We start from the raw sequence: 6413 nt of genomic DNA, 5'->3' as shown, positions 1-6413 counted from the left end.
CAAAGTACATACATGGGCTGCCCTGAGGCCCCGGCTCATATGTAGCAGATGTGCCCTTCAGTCATCATGGCTGCCTTGTCTGGCCTCAGCAGGAGAAGGTGCACTTAATCTGGCAGAGACTTGATGGGTCAGAGTAGGGGGATGTCCAGGGGGTACCCACTCTCTCAGAGGAGGAGAGGGGGGATGGGAGGAGTGACTGTGAGAGGGGGGCAGAACCAGGAGAGGAAGCAGCTTTTGGGATGTAAATAAACAAATAGATAAATAGAATGTATCTTTCACAATCTTGCTACTTCATTAGAATATATTCCATGTGGCTTCTGTGTAGTCTTCCTGCCTGGAGGAAGATGAAAGGATTGCCTGTTGATTTTGCAGGAGTCAGACTGAGGGAGTTTTGCCGTTGCTGGAACTGTCAAGCGAGTCTGAGGGGCATTCATGAGTGTTGAAAGCAGGTGGAGTGACCCAGATGTCAGAAAGCAGATGGCTTCTGGATAGGTCCATTTCTGAGAACTCAGAGCAGAAGAGGAGGAAGCCCCAGGCCTAGCTTGAGAACCACAAGCATTCCCATGGGGGAGCCATTCACTGCTACTTTGGATAGGTGGACAGTAGCAGAAGCCAACCATTACACCTCCTTTCTCAGCATGTAACAGTGCAGGGACAGTCAGACGCCTACACCCGCCTTCACAGCTTGGTCCCGTGTTATCCTTCACTATGTTGAGGGGCTTACCCCAAAACTAACATGCCACTCTCACCGCCATCCATCTCAGAACCTCATCTTTAACCAAGAACTTCTAATTACTTTTAATCTGTGATTAAAAACCAATTAAGATTTAGAGGGAGAGATGCTTGGTCATATATTTAGCTTTCTTTCCCTCTGGGAAGCCCAGCAAAACAACAAGAATAGTGTTTGGTTTGGATTTTGTTTTGTTTTAGAATATTTAGATCCTTAAGGCCAGAGACAGAAAGGAAGAAGACAGCCACAGATTTGAGGTCCAACTGCAGGCTGGAAAGCAGGCAAGATGATAAATAAGAACAGGCCAGAGACTTTAAACCCTGAGCCAAAATGGGCCTGAGAAATGATGGACACCTATCACAGTGTCCCTCCCAGGGCCCTGGAAGATGCAGCAGTGACCGTTAGAATATGAGGGATGGGTCAGCAGTTGTGGAAGAGTACGGTGACTCCCCACACACCAGACAGACTTTTCGTGTAGATTATGGTCGTTACCGTCCTGGGTGTGCACAGGGAGACCCAGGACATAGAGCTTTAAAGGAGACATTTGAACAGCCACAGCTACATCAGCCCCCCTGGCTGGGCCATACTGACATCCCTAGGAGTCCACTTTCAAGAGCACTGTAGTGAGAGCCCCAGGTCCCACGAGACAGTGTTGGCTGCCACTGTTACCCAAGTGCCACCACTGCACCCTCAGGGATATTTTGTTATGATGGTCATTGTGGTTCACGGGCGTCATAGCTTCTCTCCCTTGGTAGCTTGCATGGCGCCCTCTGGTACTATACATCCTAGGTCATAGGCAGGAGGCTTTCTACTTAGCTCCTGTTTGAGTTGTCCACTCAACAGGAAGGAAATAGAGCCTGGTACTAGAAATCCAGCCAACTACTTGGGGCTTGCAAGGTCATGAATCTTAGAGAGGAACTTACTAACACCACTTTACTAGACCAGCATAACTTCTAACTGCATCGTGAAATGCATCCTTCTACCCACAGATAAGTGTAACTCCTACCCCTCATCAAAGAGCCTTCCTTTTGCTGCAGACCATTACGGAAACCCACAGCTTGCCATACTGTAGAGGTCAAGTGATCTTGGGGTGGTACCCAGTCTCAGTGGATGCACCACAACACAACCTCCATGCGTAAGGATCAGGGAACACCAAGGAAGAAGGACTGCAAGAGCCAGAGGAGGAGTGAGACTGTGTCTCCTAGAAATGACAGGGTGCTACACCCATGATACCTCAACAACACCATTGCCTAAGCAAGACCTGAACCAAAAGACATGCTAACGTGAAACCTCACAGGCACTCTCTCCCAGACAAACTACAGGCAACTAGCAGCTGTCAGGTGAGGGAGAATTCATCCTTCACAGTGATGAGCCCTCTGATTGGTTATCCAACACTAAGTGTGCAGTCTCGAAACCATATACACACAAGCAGACTCTGCATGATATGTGTGTGTGTTTAAACATATATGTAGCAATAACAAAGAAAAAGGCCATCAATTTGAAAGGAAGTGATGGGGGGAGGGGACACCAGGGGTCAGAATGAGGCAGGGGAAGGGGAAAGTGGAGGAATTATATTTTAATTAAAATTAAAAAAAATTAAACTAGAAAAAGAATCTAAGAGAGAAAGAGAGAGTGTGAGGCAGCCCATGAACTACGGGGCATGGGGGCTGGCTGAAATGAGGAAGTGGGGGAGACAGGAGGGGGAAAGAACATGGACTTCAGCAACTCTTTCAAATGGGAGCAGCTGTATGCTTCAGGATCTGTCCAACCAAAGATGCCCACAGCGAGAGTCCCGCATCTTGCAGGGATAGGCCTGTGTTCAGTCACTGGCTGCAGGAATGTGGCCTTGGAGTGAACATGGAGCTAGTTAGACCAGAGGGCCAGCAGCTGAGGCCCCCAGATGGTTACCACCCCACGCCCCCCAGAAGAACCTTTGAGTGGAAAGCTTTTGTGACTGTCACATCAAGGCAAAGCAGCATGTTCGTAGCTCTTCATACTGCAATGTTCTGACAGATGTGGTCTTGCAAAGCAGCTGCGGCTCTAACTCAAAGCGCTCACAGCCAAGATGGAAAGATGAACATGGGGTGTGTGTATGTATTGGGCACAGGGATGGAACAAGAGGCTTACACCCCACAGCAAACAAACAAACAAACAAACAAACAAACAAAGAATAAGCCTCCAAGTCAGGCTCCACGAAAATCTCTTCTCTAAACAGAACCGGCCCCACCAAGAGCTGAAAGCAATAGCCCCAGGGAACAGGGGCAGAGGGCAGAGGCTCCCCAACTGCATACCACTGAGAACGCGAGTAAGCTACTGGTGGGGGCTGAGGCGCTGGCTCAGCTGGGAAGCTCTTGCTGGGTGAATATGAGTACCCAGGTTTGAAGCCCAGAGCTCATGTGAAAAAGTCAGCCATGCACATGCTCCCATTCTCAGCACTAGAGAGGCAGAGGCAGGAGGATGTCAGACTCACCGGCCAGCCAGTGTGGCCCTATTCACTCACCAAATGAACCAAAAAGAAAGCTTGTATCAGGGGAAAAGCAGACTGCCTGAAGACTGATACACAAGATTGCCTCACACACAAGAGCACACATTGCAACCCCCACACATATTCGAGAAACAGAATAGATGGATGGATGGATGGATGGATGGATGGATGGATGGATGGATGGGTGGATGGATGGGTGGATGGGTGGATGGATGGATGGATGGATGGATGGATGGATGGATGGATGGATAGATGGGTGGATGGATGGGTGGGTGGATGGATGGATGGATGGGTGGATGTTTGGATGGGTGGGTGGATGGATGGATGGATGGGTGGATGGGTGGGTGGATGGATGGGTGGATGGATGGGTGGATGGGTGGATGGATGGATGGGTGGATGGGTGGATGGATGGATGGATGGATGGATGGATGGATGGATGGATAGATGGGTGGATGGATGGGTGGGTGGATGGATGGATGGATGGGTGGATGGGTGGATGGATGGATGGATGGATGGATGGATGGATGGATGGATGAGTGAGTGAAAAGGGAGCACTAGAAAAGGGCTGGAGAGATGGCTCAGCAGGTAAGAGCACTGACTGCTCTTCTAAAGGTCCTGAGTTCAAATCCCAGGAAACACATGGTGACTCACAACCATCTGTAATGAGATTTGACATCCTCTTCAGGAGTGTCTGAAGACAGCTACAGTGTATTTACATATAAATAATAAATAAATCTTTAGGCCAGAGCAAGCAGAGACCAGAGTGAACAGGGTTGACCAGAGCCAGCAGAGGTCCTAAAAATTCAATTCCCAACAACCAAATGAAGGCTCACAACCATCTGTACAGCTACAGTGTAACCACATACATAAAATAAACAAATAAATCTTTAAAAAAATAAAATAAAAGAATGTAGCTAGTGAGTTTGGGCCAGTGCCTGGCATGGAGGAAGCATGTGGTCACTGAGTGTCTGGTGATGACATTGGGGGAGTCCACACATCAGTGTTTGCCCACAGCCTAGCACTCACCCATCCTTTAACAGTATCATTGGGTGCTCATTGTTAAGAGCCCTTGCTTGCACAATGAGAGTCTTTCAGGATCCATTCACTTTGCACACTCGCATGGTGCTCCCCTGGCCACCATTTTTACAATGTGCTAACCCCTTTCCTCCCTCCCTCTCTTGCCCAAGCAGGTGGAGTCCGGGGCTGCTGAGCAAGCCTCTTAATGGTGCAGGAGAAGATGATGTGTGAATTTTAATAAGCATAGAAGGCCACATTGAACAGAGGCTTAGTCGTCAGCTCAAGGATGGAGCTGGCAGGTAAGCCAAAGAGAGATGGCTGCAGCTGTTCCAGCTGTGCCAGTGGGTGGGAGACAGCGGGGTGGAGGAGTGGGGAGTTCTACACATGCCAGGAAGTCTAGGCCAGCTTTGCTCACCCCAGAGGCTCTGAAGATCTGTGGGTTTTGTAGAGGGGAAGCTAGAGGCTGTATGTGGCTGGGGGTAGGGGTGGGGAGTAGGTGGATGTGGGTGGATGTGTAAAGGGGAGACCAAGGCTGAGAGACAGAGATTACCTGGTCAGGTGATGTCCCAGCATCACCAGGATAGGGATGCTGAAGTGGGCTTTGCTGCCTCTTGCAGAGCCCCGGCAGTGTCCTCCCTACTCTGGCCTCGGTTTGAGGCCTCTTCATGCATTATGGTGGCCCACTGACAAATCCCACACACAGTAGGGCTGCCATGGAGACTTCGAGGGAGCAGCCGCTGGAAAAGGCCATTTTTGCCTTTTTAGAACAAGAGACAAAAGAATGCTGGAGGCAGCTGGGAAGTCTGAAGACAAGGGGAGGAATCCTAAACATGGCTTTCTGGGAGCCTGGGACATCAACCAGGCAGGCCTGGGGTAGGGGAGAAGGCATAGCTGAGAGAGGGAGGCAAATGGTTTTGGGTTTCCATGGAAACGAGAGCGGATAGAAAAGGGACAAAGAAGATGCCAAGGGTGGCATTTTTTTCCCTCCTTCTTTTTTTAGACTGGTTATCTTGCTGGGAATAAGAAGGGCTGAGAGCAAAGCTCAGCCTTAAAGATATGGGGGAATTGTCCCTCCTTACGCAAACTCGCTGATCCTGCGGTGGGGTTTGCCAGGCTTAGGTGAGTTTCACCACAGTAGCAGGTCCCTGCTCAGGTCCCTCCACAGTGCTTGGGGTAATCCCGCCCAGAGCTGCCATCCAGGGAAGGGCTCAGTTTTTGCAGACAGTGATACAAAGCCATGCAGGTGAGTACCTGCATTCAAACACTGCACTGGGACAGCTAGAATGGACCACGCCAGGGCCTGGACACAAAACCTTCTGTCAGATGCCCCTGGGGAGGACCATGTGGAGAGGAGGGAAGCCCGTAGACCTGTGCCATTAGAGCATGGTGACTTCCTGGGCTGGAATGTGTGCGGTGTCCTCAGAAGACACCCAGCCAGGGGTGGGGGTGGGGAGGTGTTCTCTATGGTAGGTGGAGATGATGCCGCACGAGAAGCCCAGTGCGCAGGATCTGTTCCTGGCACCTGTTGCTTACCCTGGGGCTGTGCCTCAGTGTCCTCTCCTGGGAATGGTGATGACTGGGAGGGCTTTTCACTAGGTTGTAGCAAGGACAGGCTATTGTAGCATCTGCCCATGAGGCTGATCCAGAAAGCACACACAACAAACACTGGTCTATTATGGGGAGAAAGGAAGGCTGAGAAGAATGAGGGTCTCTGGAGCTTCGGGCAAAGTTAGGATGGCTGTGGCCAAAGCTGGCTTGGGGTCTCAAGATGGAAGGGGTGCACACTCCACAGAGGAGCCGTTGGGCCCCATGCCAAATCCCTCACCCACCCTGAGCACAGCTTCAGAGTACAGGCCCACCAAAGGCTCAGAGACCGTGGGACTTCCCACCAGCTCTGGGAACTTCTAATGGTAATGGTGTGTGTTTGTGTGTGCATGTATATGTTTGTGTATGTGAACAAGTGCACATCTTTGTATTTGTGTCAATGTGTGTGTCTATGTGTGCATGGGTATGTGTTTGCTTGCATGTGTGTGTGTGTGTGTGTGTGTGTCTTAGTCAGGGTTTCTATTCCTGCACAACCATCATGACCAAGAAGCAAGTTGGGGAGGAAAGGGTTTATTCAGCTTACACTTCCATACTGCTGTTCATCACCAAAGGAAGTCAGGACTGGAACTCAAGCAG

This window comes from Mus caroli, unplaced genomic scaffold, assembly GCF_978045245.1.
Source record: "Mus caroli unplaced genomic scaffold, Mus_caroli_1 scaffold_14, whole genome shotgun sequence".
Taxonomy (NCBI): Eukaryota; Metazoa; Chordata; class Mammalia; order Rodentia; family Muridae; genus Mus; species Mus caroli.
The sequence above is the reverse complement of the archived record's forward strand: the minus strand, read 5'-3'. Positions refer to the sequence as shown.